We start from the raw sequence: 15338 nt of genomic DNA, 5'->3' as shown, positions 1-15338 counted from the left end.
TCCATAGTATTCGAGCATCAAAGCCCATCATAAGTATACCCTATCTTCTTTCTATAAAACACCTACAAGCTTCAATTCTTTGTCTTTTCTTTTCACATACTGCCTAGCAGCTCTAGGCATAGCAAAAATATGCTGAAAACACAAAGTACTTTCAGTAGATACACCATAAACACATGAGGAAAAACTACCGCTGCCAGGAGGTGAGAGCTTTCCCTAACTCGTACCACTATTGTCTTGAAAGACAATGGTACCTAACAAAAATATAGCTCTCCTGTTGGAAGAGGGGAATCCCTCAAGGAATGCTTATTCCGGTGATGGTTGATACAAAGTGTCATGAACTAGATAGTCCTCTTTCCATCCGATCCTCAAGTACCTTTTTCAAGTTCGTAGACATCTCAATGTCGGAAAGCAACTTGAATCTAGGTTACTTTTTTGGCTTCAGATCCTTTGTCTTCGGGGCTTTTTGATATTCCTGTACTTTTGGCTTTTGAACATTAGCCATACTTTGCTTTGGGCTTGAAGACTCCGAGTCACCCTCTTCGATCCTTCAGATTGATCATTATCTCTTTTTCGCTTCTCTTCAACAAGCACTTCAAATCCTTGAGATTTTTCCATATAAGAATAAATAGAAAAGATACCAACTCGATCATCCCATCTAGTCCCTTTTTTGATCGCATCACCTATGGTTGAAAGTTTGGATGATGAAGCTTTTTCCTTATTCTCTGCATGTAGTGCATAGGACCATAAAGGAGATTTGTCCTTTGGCTAACTACTCCAACTAAAGGCTAGAGGCAGCAGCTTCTCTTGCCACCTCTCGCATCACATAAGAAGAGTGCAAAAGAGACTCCTCCAACAATTTCTTCATACCACCCTTACCAAAATTTGGTTTAATCAGTTGCTCTGTATCCCCAAAACATATCATCTTGTCCTTCCAGACTACCAACTTCAGCCTTTTCACCTCTTCAAAATCTTGATAGTCCTTCCGCTCTCATGATTTGGTCTACCATACCACATGCAATGGCAAACACAATCATTCCTAGAAGAATTTGCAAGAGTAAAAGAAGTTGGGGTTGAACTTGGAGCTGGACTAAGTGGTTGCTGCTCCATTCTGGTCATCTTAATTTGTAGGTCTTTTAAGTTCTTTGAAATTTCCTCCACCATATCTTCGACAGTCGATTTTGCAGATGGTATGACAACTGAGCAAGAATAGACATAGACACAAGATGAGAAATAGGAGAAGTAGAGGATGGTGCAACATGAGAAGTAGGAGAGGTTGTGGTAGGAGAAGACATTGCTGATGGTGATTGCATATTGTTTTGCAAGCGAGCCTTCCATCTTTTCCTCTTTATCAGTATAAAGACCACATCAATAGCATCCTACCAATTTGTCTTTAATCCTATAGACTGCGTACGGTCTTCAAGAAGCTCTCCCAACTCATCTTGAAGTGCAAGATCAGCCGCCTGCAAGAATTACTCCACTTTTTGAGTTTAGAGCTCTTTGCTCTAGTGCATCCAACTGGTTATATTGCTCTTCAAACTCTCGCAACAACTCAAAAGCAGGAAGTCCTTTGTTGGGCTCATAGACCCACTCTCTAAATGTTTTCCATGTAGCAATACCATAATCCTCTAGAAAATATTCATCTTTGAGAACTTTCTTGAAAACATTCTAGTTAGAGTATTGCACAAACAAATCTCTCACTCTAACCCACAAAGCAAGCATGACAAGTCGTAAGAAATAGTTGCTCCAGTTGGTCAGAACTCTGAAGAAGCGCATTTGGCTTTCAAAGGCTTTGATGTAGGCTGAAACATTCCATCCATCAAATAATTTACGCTCACTAACCACAACCTCAATCACCTTGGTCGCACCTTGCGTATGCTCTTGTTCTTGATGCAACATCCGTTGTTGATGCAATTGTTGTTGATGTAATTTCTGTTGTTGCTGCATAGATAACTACATCTGTTGATTCTGCATCATAATGGCTAAAGAAAGAGTTTGCAATAAAGTCTTTATCTCATTAGTCAAAAAGGAAGAAGCATCGATGAAGTGGGTGGATTATTTGAAGAGTCTCACATCTTGATGATCAGAAGCAACGCTTTCACAATGGGTTCACCAGATGTCGCATGGAATTTGCGCAGGGGTTCGTGAAGTCACTCGCCATAGGGACTCTTTGAGATGGGAGAATTCAACAAAATAAAACTTATCTAGAAGATTTTTTTTGAATGAGAAAACAAATTCTTGATTAACCTTATAGGCAAGTTACAGGTTCATAAAACTCTTGGATTTGACCACAACAGTTTTGGGAAAGAAAAGGGTGAATTCTCAATCTGAGAGAGAAGAGAAGAAGGTGGAATTGAGAAAGGTGAGGAGCACCAAGCTCAAACTCAAAGACACTTCAAGGAACTTGATGAAGACCTTCAAAAGTAGGTGAGAAGCTTAAAGCTCATAAGCCAATCTTCATAGCGACTCGCGATGATGGAAACTTTGATGTAGGTGAGGGCCTTAAAGCTCGATCTCAAGCCTTCTCTTTGAAATTTGATGGTGGTCTTTGAAGAGGGCGGTGGATTCAAGCTCAACCTCAAGCCGTTCTCACTTGTTTTGATGGTCCATATCTCTCCCTGAGAGCACCACTAGTGCCTCACTTATATAGAATTTTCAATAACACTCATACCCACATTGAGCTTTTCTTAACCAAAAAAGCTAAGGCTTTTTAGCTTTAAAAAAACATTGAGCTTTTCTTAACCAAAAAAGCTACGGCTTTTTAGCTTTAAAAAACATTAAGGTTTTTGCAACATGTTGTTTCTTCTCTTCAACAATAGCTTACATTTAAGCTTTTTTGCCACCCTGGATTATAAGCATTGATTTGTCTCAGGATCTAGGTTCTCTATTCTCAAACAATGGTAACACTACAACAGTGAACTCCATCCTTCGAGGAGTATTCTATCCAAAATTATGATCCCAGTACAAGGTTTGTTATTGAGAGGGACATGGAGCAATTGCATCAAGTGAGCATCCCGTTCCAAAATCCTCCTCTAAACCATGAGTTTTTTCAAAGAAAACCCCATGAAGGGCCTTTACACATTCCTCTACTTCAGTGTCATTGACTATTGGTGCAATATTCACCTTGGATGCTCCTTGTGATGTCATTTGCACATTTATCACTTGCTTTCTAAATACACAAAAATCTTTTCTAAAATTAAAGTTGAGAGCTCCACATTTCCAATTAGGGATATGTGCTTCAAAAACTTAACCACTACATACTCTAAGAGCTCTTTTACCAAATGGTCTGTCAATTTTTGTCACAATCTCAGCAAACTTCACAACAACATTCTTCACATTAAAGCCTGCATTATCACTAGGTAGCGCTTCCACGAGAGCCCCATGATGCATCTCAACTTTAGTTGTCTAAACAATTGGTGCAAAAGCTACAACCGTGCCTGGTTTTAATATTCCAATCTCAACACCAGCCCACATGGACTATTCCAATACCACCAATCTTGTACACATCTTGAAGAGGAAGTCAGAGGGGCTTCTTAGAAGGCCTCTTAGGCTCCTGGATCATGTCAAGAGCCTCAAGAAGAGTAGGACCCTTGTACCAATCCAAGTTAGTTGATCTCTCAATCATGTTATCTCCCTCGAAGCCAAAAATGGGCACAAAAGGAATTTTATCAGGATTGTAACCAACTTTCTTCAAATATGTAGACACCTCCTTTGTGACTTCCTCATAGCAGACCTTCGAATATTTAGGAGTGGTCGCATCCATCTTGTTGCAGCAACATATCATCTACCTAACACCAAGTGTGAAGGCAAGAAGAGTATGCTCATGAGTTTGACCATCCTTGGAGATACCAGCTTCAAACCCACCAATGGTAGAGTCGATAATTAGAACTGCATAGTCAGACTGTGAAGTGCCAGTAATCATATTCTCTATGAAATCAAGATGACCTAATAAATCAATAACAGTACAATAGTACTTCGTGGTTTCAAATTTCCATAGAGCAATGTCAATAGTAATACCAGGCTCCCTTTTTGCTTTTAGTTTGTCAAGAACCCAGGCATATTTGAAAGATCATTTGTTCATTTCTATTGCCTCCTTTTCAAACCTATCAATCACATCCTTGTCGATACCACCAATCTTATAGATTAAGTGACCAATGGTGGTGCTAGAGTCAACAAAGAAAATAGTATGCTATATTCATCCGATTGTGATGTGTTTGATTTGGACTAGTCCTGTCTAGTAGCTTGTCCAGGCTGATGGCCGAGTCCGAATCCAATTTTTGAGGTATTTGATTGTAGGATATCCGATTGTCCTAATCGAACAAGGCGAATGTCTAGGATAGGAAAAAAGTGGTAGGAAAAAAGTGATCTGATTGTCCATTCTAGTTGGTTCAATTTTTAGAATCGGTCAAGTAGCATCCAATTGGACAGGCGGAGGTAGTCTGAGCGTCTGATTGTGCCTAGAATCGCACATTCGAGTATTCAATTCTGGAAATTGCACCATGCGAGCCCTGTTCGATTTCAACGGCATGAAGGCAATGACAAAAAAAATCAAATCGCAATAACAATTTTGGTCACCCAAGCATACAATGAGCTCCAGAATACAAGAACAGACACAAAGGAAGGTTTTATACCTAATATGCACAAAAAATGCCTATGGAGGATGATCGATCTACCCAAAGCTCAAACACACACACACACACTCTCTCTCTCTCTCTCTCTCTCTCTCTCTCTCTCTCTCTCTCTCTCTCTCTCTCTCTCTCTCACAGTTGAAGGTGAAAATGAGCTCCCCCCTAACGCTCTGGGATCTTAAACTCTTGTTCTGCTCAAGCTTGAGCTCCCAATCACTCCCCTTGTGGCATTAACGTGTTTAAGCACTCTTTTTTTCCATTTTTCCCTTGTTTGTGCCCTATTTGGGCCTATTTTATAGTAGCAACCCTAAAGTAATTCACTTTGATCTCTCGATCATCCTATCCTACTCTAAGTGCAACAAAAATCAAAACCCAAATACTGAAATGATTTATCCTACTTGCCTACTCATCAAAAACCCAAAATACTTACTTGTTTTGAAGATTAAAAACCCCAAATATCCTACCTATATCAAGTACCGATTCGGGGATGAAACCTTACTTCAACACTCAATTTGAGGTGTGCAAGAGCTTAACCTTGAATCTGTTGTCCCAAAAACGGAACCAAAATGAAGTGGGAGCTCATGCTCAACCAAAGACCCACTAACCACTTATTGCTTCAAGCATTTCAAGTGAGCACACATGGCTATCTCTCACCTAGCCCGATGCACCCTCGATCCCACCGGGGTGTAGTGAGCTTACATTGATGCTCGAATGAGTAGCCTCCTCCCTCGATTAAACTCGTAGCTCCACAATTTGAGATGTGAGCTCAAGCAACCTCAAGCCTCCACCTCCAAGCTCCATCCTCCATAGCCTTGTGCCAGACAAGAGAAGAGAAGAAGAAGAGAGGAGATGATGGAGAGCTTCTTTTCCAAGATCCCTTGTCTTCACACACTCACTCCCTCACACTCTCACACTCCCTCTCTTAAGCACACACAAGCAAGCAAGAAGGAGAGAAGAAGAGAATAAGAAGAGGCCACTTTAGCCACACACCAAAGAATGAGCTTCTCATTCACTTTTTGAGTTTATATACAAGCCCTAAATCCATTGGGCACCCATCCCCTTTTTTACATGACCGAGCATCTTGCCAATGTCTTATTTCCCTATTCCCTTCTAGTTTCCTTCTCCCTTTGCCTATGTCTGTTTAGACTTTACAATTTGCACAGGAGGCAGCTTGGCGCTCTTTTACAAAATTTTAGTGGCACCTTTGCATTTTAAGATGTGCCTTTGCCTTCGACTTGGTCTATGAGGTTTCCCTTATGCTTTTGGCCATTCTTCTCTTATTCCTTTTCTTGGCTGTCTTTTTTTGCATTATTCCATATTTTTGAATTTTCTTTTTCATGTCTTGCATCGGGGTTAATAGTAGGACACACCTAGGGAGTTTGGGATCACCTATGGTTAGAGATGTCTTTCTACGTCACACCCACAACACCCCCCCTTGTACATAAACTGGGTTCTCAAGTGTGGGACAACACCATGGGCTTGTGCCAGAGGTTTAACCCCCATGAGGTTTGACCCAACTCCTAGTTTTACTAGCATGGATACCCCGCACTACATAGTGAGGTAGGCGTATTCCCTAGGTAGTGCACTTTCTTTTTCCTTTTCAAATACACTCAACAACTACGATCAACCACTAACATCATAGGCCCCCTTTACCCACTCAAATCTATCCTCGACCTCCACAATCTCTCATCCAATTTTGTGATACTTCTTCTCCCTAGCATCCAATCTCCACAAAGCACCACCTTTGATCCACATGGCAACCTTGCAACCACCCAGTAAAAAAATGCAAAAAGTGAATGAAGGAGCTCATTCTTGTGTGTGGCCAAAACTAGCTCTCTTCTTCTTCTTCTTCTTCTTCTTCTTGCTTACTTGCTTGAGCTTGTGCTTGAGAGAGGAAATGTGAGAGAGTGATTGTGTGAGGGTGAGGGATTGTGGTGGAGAAGATTTCCATCTTCTCCTCTCTTTTTCTTCTTCTTCTCTTCTCTTCTTGTCGCGCGTGGCAATGTAGCATGGAGCTTGGAGCTTGAGTATTGAGCTTGTGCCTTGGATCATGGAGTTACCGGAGTGCTTGAGGGAGGAGGCAACTCGATCAAACATGGAGGTAAGCTCACTACACTTGTAGATGTGAGAGCATGTATGGATATGTGAGAGTTAGCCATTACACTTGGCTTGAAATTCTTGAAGTAATAAGTGGTTCATGGGTCTTGGCGGTCGAGAGCAAGAAGCTCCCACAAAAAGTACATGAAAAGTCTAAATGTAAGAGGAAGGCACACATGAATAAGTGCACTTTAATATTTTTGCAAAAAGAGCACCAAGTGCCTTGTAATTCATCTTGTAAAAGAGCCCTTGGATCTCTCCCATGCAGGTTGTAAAGAATGAGAGGCATGAATTAAGGCCAATACTAATAGGAAGGAGGAGGAAAGAGAGTAGAGGAATGGACAAAGGCCGGGGACAAAGTCCGTTGGGACCAAAAAGGGGATGGCCATCCAAGAAGGGGATACAACATGTATAAAAGCCAAAAAGTGAATGAAGAAGCTCATTTTTAGTGTGTGACCAAACTTGTTGTCTTCTTACTTCTTGCTCTTCCTTCCTTCCTGTGTATGAGAGAGGGAGATAGGGAGTGTGAGAGAGGGAGAGTGTGTGAGAGAGAGCGAGGGACCATAGATAAGCTCTTCTTCTCCTCTCTTCATCTTCATCTTCTTATCTTCTCCTTTCTCGTGCGCATGGCTATGGAGTTAAAAGCTTGGAGCTTGGAGATGGAGCTTGATTGAGAGTACATCTTGGATTGTGGAGCTACCAATGGACTCATGGGAGGAGGTAACTCAATTGGATTCAAAGATAAGCTCACTACATTTATGTATGGAAGAGCACACACGGCTATGTGAGAGGTAGCCGTAGCTCTCGGCTTGAAACACTTGAATTAATAAGTAGTCCATGGGTCTTGGTGGTTTTCTCACAAGGGCAAGGACATGAATTGTTGAATATTTTACCATATTTAAGTAGAAAGGTCTAAGATCTTACTCATACATAATAGAACATGCATCATCCTTAAATTTTTATTTAGTTAGTTGTTAAGTATTACATAACTTCTAAGTAGTAAGATGGATACATTACATTTGTGGTAGGATAACTTCTTTATTTTATGTCTATTAAGGGGAAGAGTGCAACCATAGTCAATCATTCATATGCTTATAGATTCTTGGTATGGAGAGAGGGAGCTTGTGGAGTGTGTGAGCTAGCGCTCAACCATTCTACTCTTAATTCTTGTAGTAGATCTATGTTTCTAATTACATGTTATGCATCATCTCTTTAATTTTGTCTAGTGTCTTTCATTATTTAGCTACTTGTTTTGCTATTTTAAGATACTATCATATGTTTTAGGTTGATTAAATGAGTTTTATGGGTTCTTTATGCTAATTCTTATTATTGCACTTTGAATTTTACCCTTGTATGTATCTTGCATTTTCTTTGCTATTATTGTTGATAGCATCAAGGGAAAACAATAGGTGATTCTCCACACAATGTTGCTAAGATTGTGGGCAAGTGGTGTGGTAGTAGGTAAGCCCTCTATCAATTTCATTGGAAATTTTTGGGACCTTGGTGACATGCTTGTGATTAATGTTTGCACTTCTATTTCTCATATTGAGCTAGTATTTGTGTTTTATCTTCCCACTACTTGTGTTCCATTGTGACCTTGGTATCATGTCTTCAATCCATTTGAAATAGCATAAGTGCTTGTTTTGTGCTTGGAAACGTAACATTGATTATAAAATGTTACCTTGAATGTTAATCTAGTGTACTTTTGGTTCCATGTATAGCATTGCAGTTGAGTTTGTTTTTCTATGTTTGGAATAGCGTGTTACTACTTAGCAACACCTTTGATTGTAAAGTGGTTGCAGTTTATGCCTATGCTTTTGTGCTTCTTAGCATATCAACCAGTAAAGAAGTTGGTATTTTTTTAATGGCTTGTTTGTCTCATTCACACAATCTACTTTCTTGATTTGCTCTACCTTGTGTTTGTTGCATGTGTTTATTGTGCTTGACATTTTAGACAATCCCTTTGCTATGCTTGCCCAACGGAGGTAACATGCAAGTAATTTCTATTTTCATTTTCCTTCATCATGGTCATTTAGATGCCCTTGTGATTTAAAAATTCAATGTTTCAGCATATCTTATGGAGTTGTGGTTGCATGAAAATTAATGTACTTACTTGTAGATCACTTATGCGTCGTAACATGTATGAGACGCCCTGTGGAATCCAAGACTACTATAACGTGCCCGCCCTTTGCAGTACATTCTTAGTAGCCCATCAAGAGATATTCTAGGAAGCACCATCCGAGATTTTGTAAAAACCTCGGAGTTTGCTAACTAGGCTCGCTCAAGTCTATCCCGCAGTGCAAGTTCCGGTCATTCCCACAAGGACACCTGAGTCTTTCTTCTGGACAATTCAATTACCAATAGTTGATTAGTATTAGCAGCTTGAGATTCCATTCCCTATAGGAATTTTTGACTAAAACGGACTTACATTGCATTGGGTTTAAAGTGAATGGGAGAAGTATGACACTTTAAATCCCTTCTGCTCGGGGTTCTAAAGTGATGTCAGTTAGACTTTCTAGTTTCTAATGGACCATCATGTGCTGTTTTTGTTCCTTCTTATGAAAGCTCTCAGTTTACTGAGACCACTCCAATCACAAACATATTATTTCAAATGCATTATACATAAACTTTTAACAAGTTTATTTCTAACATAAATATGTTCTTTCCAAAAATTAATAACATCAAGACGATTTAGCATAAGTGAAAAAATTAGCATAAGTGGCAATACATTAATAACATCGAGAAAAATTACCATAAGTGAAAAAATTAGCGTAAGTGGTAATACCTTAATAACATCAAGACAAATTAGCATAAGTGGCAAAATTAGCATAAGCGAAAATACCTTAATAACATCAAGAGAAATTAGCATAAGTGACAAATTTAGTGTAAGTGGCAATACCCTTCAATAATCTTTGTGGATTCCCCCTTCCCTGGGGACTAGTTTGGGGACTGAATCTAAACAAGAATTGTATACTTGAGAATAAATCCCTTGGATTTTTGTGGGTCATTGCCCACAATAAAAGAAAATCTTGGTTGGAATTTCATCTCAAGCTCTCTTATATATCGAGGATTAGTGATTGTAATTACCCATCAGAGATTTCGTTCGATCAACACAAAATAAAAAATATTAAATCTTTTAGGGACATAGTACCTTCCTTGTACTTGCTTAGGTTCATCTTGTACAGACCCAAGTTACCCCTTGGAATTTGCGGTTAAGAATTCTTTAAAGAGATTATACGCAAGAATCAAATAAAATCTTATTTTAAGAATGTAGCTTTTCTTGCTTGTTCATGGGATGAAGACATGCTAGCTATTTTTATTTTAAAAAAATAGTACATGAGGATCCATGACGGGTGCTTGGTTGATGGTATTCACAGCTTTGTTTGTAATCCCCATACTCGCCATACTATTTGTAGTAATTGTATCCGTAGCATTATTGGCAGCTCTTGCTTCCCTGACCTTTGTAACTTTCTTCTTCGAGGCCATGGCCTTTAATCACGAGATCACAAAAGGGGATTTTGGCAAAGGATCTTGGGGGTAATTAGATTTACAGAATTTTGATTGACAGGGGGGGAGGTGACCACCAAGAATTTAGAAAAATGGATAGGAGTCTTGATTCCACAGAGAAATAAGGTAGAAGAGATGGAGGATTGGAATTCAAGAGCTCACGGAGTATCCTTCTTGTCCTCATGGTGAGAAATTCCTGTGTTCGCACTTCTCTTTCCCCATTCCCTCTTGCACTATACTCCTAAGAAGGGTCTCTCCCCTCTTGCTTAGATTGCCCTCAATGGCTCCCCATGCCTCGTATTTATAGCTAAATTAAAGAAGAAGAGTCGTGGCCAAGAAGAAGAGCTCTTTATGGAAGGGATCTTGGAAAAATCAACAATCTGAAGCTTTCAAGATGCAATCTGATGCTGGCGATCTAATCTTTGACGTCCAAAGAGGCTACCAGAGATACCATGACTGATTCTCTTAGCTCTTGGACAATCTTGCTTTGTAATATTTCCGCATGAAATATTAATCGACCCTAAACCCTACACATCCTGTGCAATAATGCACCCCAAAGTATTCTCCCACATCGTAAAATGTTGGTGGCTAAGTGCTTACTCCATGCAAATTAATAAACTCCAGTTCCATGTCGTGTATGGGAGACCGTGGCTTGAAACCGCAAGCCCACATAGGAACACCCTTCACGGGAAAATGCAAATGGATAATGGTTAAATTTTGTGCAATTTTTTTACTATTAATCCTCTCCCCTCAGCCGATGCATGGCGGGGAGAGGGAGTATGGAGGGGATCTTGAGTTATGTGGAGAGCATGGGGGAGGGAGGAGGCATGCAAGTAAGCCACGTGGGTGGCTATCTCCCCCCCCCCCCCCCCCCCCATCCTATATGACCCCCCCTTGAAGCTTGAGGGGAGGGAGGAAGAGGAGGACAACGTGCTGCCAGGACGCCGCCATCCCCCATCCATGCCGCCTGCTACTGCCGTTGCGCCAGGCCGCCTCGCCTCCACCTCATCATCACCATCATCATAATCGTCATCATCGCCATCGTCCTCTCCTTCATCCTCTCCATCATCACTTTTTTTCCCCACGACTTCTGTCAGAAGCCAGAAGCTTAGAAGCTTCTTTGGAAGCTTCTAATTTTAAGTTTCCTTAAGCCATGTTCTCCCATGCCTTTCTCGGGATTTTAAACCCAAGTCTCCAAGGACCGTGTCCTACGCGAGAGAGGGCGATCATGAACTGTGAGACTTCGGGATATGCGAGTAATCCAAGGGGGAGTTGTTGCGATAAAAGACACTGCATAAATGGCTCCGAACCTAAAGATGCAAGGTGCACATGCGAGAGCTTCCAATCCGAGTTTACGTGTGGACAACACCCCGAACCTCAATGCCCAGGTTCTTAAAAAATTGATTCAGCATGAAAAGAATGCACTAGGCATGTCCAATTCTCATAAGCAAGTTTAATTACACTTGGAAATTTTAATTGATTGCCCGATTTTCAAAGATTTAGTTGCATGATGTGCATTTGAAATTGCTTGCACTTCCAAGTTGCAATCCTGAACGCATATTGCATAAGTTAAAAGGTGGATTTGTCTAAATGCATCCTTGATTGTCCCGCAAAAAAGAACAGCACATAATGCATTTAGGTAATAATTTCCTAGTTGTGATTCGTATGAGATAATCGTTGACGTCCATTAGATGTTGTCCAAGTAGTTGCATTGCATGAAAGGGATTTATGTACCTTGGAAATTGCATGCGGTGAATTAAATCAATAATGGTCCCATGGCATTCGCTCATGCATAGACTTCTTTTATCGAAGTTGGATTTGGAAATGGATGAAATTGCCATATTAAAGCCTAAATTCAATGCATTAAACGAAGGGTTTATGGGCATAGTTCTTGATGTAAATCAACGTAGGGTTTATACGAGTTAGCCCTAAATTGTCAATCATTATAGTTTAGGCAAGGGAAAGAAATGGTCATTGTACATATTATAGTTGCATAGAAGGAAAAAGTCTATGAATGGCATATTTGCATGGAATGTTATACCTTGCAATTATTTACATCTTTTAGGAAAAATATTAGCATCTCTAAGAAAAGATCATCTCTTATCGCAAGACAATTAGATCGATTTAGGTAAATCGCTTGTAATGACATAACCCACATGGGATTCATAAAAACATAAATAGTTAGTACAATGAACACCTCAAAGTGCTAGGTAGGGTTTAGTTACGTTAAAAATTCTGCCTAGTATCGCACTTGGGATGCCAAGTCAAGAATTTCGATCCCAAAGGTCCTACCCACATTCACAAAATGTTAGGGTTAGCTAAATGCCCATGCAAAAACAATCTAGGGTTCTCACCCTAATGATCGGATGACCAAATGCTAGACTTCCACAAGAAAGTTAGGAACCCTAAGGGCCAAAGTGTTATCGGCCTAGTAGGGTTAGGGGTTGGGTTGGGTCAAGAGGGCTCCCAAACCTTACATCTTGACCAAAGGTATTCTTGACCAAGGAATATTGTTTGATGAGAGAACTAATCCCGCAAGGCAGATGTGACTCCTATGCAACAAGTTGCAACGTTGCATGGTTTTGTGTCTAAACACAAAAAAGTATTGCCACTTCTTAGAACAAGGGTTGGCAGGTTCTAAGTAGAAGTCTAATTTGCAAGAGGATGAGTAGTCATCCTGCTACATTACCCTTCTTTGGGCTGATTTGCCAAGTTAGGGAAATTATGAATTGCCTAGCAAGAAATTGACCAAACAAGATAGGACAACGGGGTTGTCCAGGATTTATTAACCTTAATATAAGGAAACCTAAGGTATTTGTTAATTTGGGTTAACAGGGTATAAACCCTAGCCCAAGGAAAAAGGGTAAACTAGCAACACAGCTTACGAAACCCTTGGGGATCTTGCCAAGTCAAAATTGATCCTGGATCGAATGCTAGATGTATTCAGAGAGAAGGAATTATACCTTAGTAGTTGGCCAAACAAGCGACCACTAGATTGATTGTGTTTGTACAGTTAGGAGCACTGTTTGTACTTCTTTGCTCAAGGAACTAAAGATGGACAAATAATTAATGCTTCAGGTTGAAGGCTTAGAGGGAGAGGCATCATCAGTTACCCCTGACTGTCTGCGTAACCCTATCCAAGGGGGTTGTTAGTCGCGCCAGGTATGTGGACCGAACCCGCCGCAAGAGGTCTCTCTGTGGGTGCTACTTGGAGTAGGAGGACGCTTGGGTGCCGAGGGGGCTCTAGCCGTAAATCCCTTGCCTCCAGGCCTTGCATAAGAGGCCGACGTGACTCGAGATTGGATCTCGAGGCCCAGATACTAGTCTAGGGGTGAAAACTTGTAATAGCGATCCCTGAGGATTGCTGGAATTGCATTCGGGCAGATTATGGAATAGCCTTCGGGCTGGATTATATGATGTATTCCAAAGACTGATAAATAAGATCAAATGTTGAAAAGGAACTTGCTTGATATTTTTTTTCTATGTCAATGCTTAAGTTATGTGAAGGAACCGGTGATAATTGGCTAATTAAGGAAGCTGTTTTTACTTGTCAAACTAAATGTGGTAGGTAATTAGACAACTAAAGCAACCCGAGGAAAGTGCAGTGGATGTGACCATGGGTCCGTCTTAGGGAAGGGTGGTCCCGGTTGGCTAGGAACTTTTCTCAAAAGAAATTGGTAGCAAGGTAACGATGACCTAGAATCTGGAGAGCTAGAGACCCGATTTATATTGTTTTAGGGGAACGGAATGGGACTATGCCTTACAGGCAGAGAGGTCGAGCTTTGCATCCCTCTCGTTTCCCATTCTCCTTGAACCAAGTGCAGTATAAATCCGCTTCGATCCTGATGTTTCTGTGTAAAGTAGTTTGTCTGGGGCTCGACGCTAGTTACCATCGAGGAACTTTACCATTAGGAAAACCCTGATTCAGGCCGATCCTAAGTGGGAATGGCAGGAATGCTTCCACTACGTGTCAGACTCGGGAAGACCTAGATCGCAAATGCTGTGAAATTCCATGGGAGTTCCAGGCGGCACTTTTTGAACTCTCTTTCTGATGGGCTGTTAAGACGTGTCCTACAAGTAGACAGGTGGACACGTTACAGTTGGTATCAGAGCAAACCAACGAAGGATCTGTCTTTTACAAGGAAACTTAATGAGGAGAAATAGAGCAAATGTTGCTATTAAGAACATTTCCTTACTTACTTACCGATGCTGGCATGCAGAGTCGCGAAGCATGGAATAAATTCTTGGTATTCCAGGTTATGTTTATGACTGCGATGCGTGCTTCGACTTATCGATGGAGGCTCGATATGATGAATATCCTAGACTGTATCTACAATCCTTCACCCTTGTACATGGAATGGAGATGGACGGGTGATTCACGAATTTATTACATAGCTGCCCACCGACTTGCGTACCTTCGGACCGTACCTTCGGACCAACTTGAAGAGAATCAAGTGGATGGAGGACTTAAAGATCGTGAAGCTGTTCATCTTTGTTGAGGCTCACGCAAATGCAACCCTACATGTCGGCGGTCAAAAGGTCAAGCAGAACACGTATGTGTATGAGGAAGTGACTCGAATAATCCATGCCGACAGAATCAAGGTGTTGGGACACTATGAAAAGAACGGGTATCAAAGGAAAGGATAACCTAATCTTCCTATGACCTATCAATTCCTGAAAATCCATGACCCCAATCCATACTATTACTTAGTTCCCATAGTAGCTGAATGTAACACAATCTTATTTTCCCCGAATTAATGTATCAGCTTGTTCCATTTCCCCAAAAATAATTGTACTCAGAAAGGGCTATGCCCATATGAATGAAATAGACTTTTTTTATCAATGACTGTCTTGGCTGTAAGTATTGGTAATGGAGTTAAGTGATTAGGTCACTTGGCTAAAAGCTGATGAACTGGGCATGTAATGTAATGTGAGAAACATTTAGCAAGTTTTAAACGTAAAGAATTTTAATGCCCAGGCACAACCTCAAGTGCAGATTCCTAGTCCGGCCCCTACACCATGTATGGCCGTGATTCAGGACAAGAAGTTTCTTCTCAAGCAAATCAAGCCACCAGAATTAGATGGTAAGGGAAGGACCGTCCAAACTGA

At 40.8% G+C, this 15338-nt stretch overlaps 1 pseudogene; it reads right to left on the bottom strand.

Annotated features, from left to right (window-relative positions):
• Window positions 1-3243: 3243 nt before the first annotated feature.
• On the bottom strand, window positions 3244-4165 carry LOC148025798 (elongation factor 1-alpha pseudogene; annotated as a pseudogene).
• Between the last annotated feature and the right edge of the window lie 11173 nt (window positions 4166-15338).

Source organism: Lygodium microphyllum, chromosome 14, assembly GCF_053477565.2.
Source record: "Lygodium microphyllum isolate KBCC chromosome 14, Lygodium_microphyllum_v1.1.10, whole genome shotgun sequence".
In the NCBI taxonomy this organism is placed as follows: Eukaryota; Viridiplantae; Streptophyta; class Polypodiopsida; order Schizaeales; family Lygodiaceae; genus Lygodium; species Lygodium microphyllum.
Note: the sequence above shows the minus strand (reverse complement) of the source record. Positions and strands in the feature narration are given on the sequence as shown.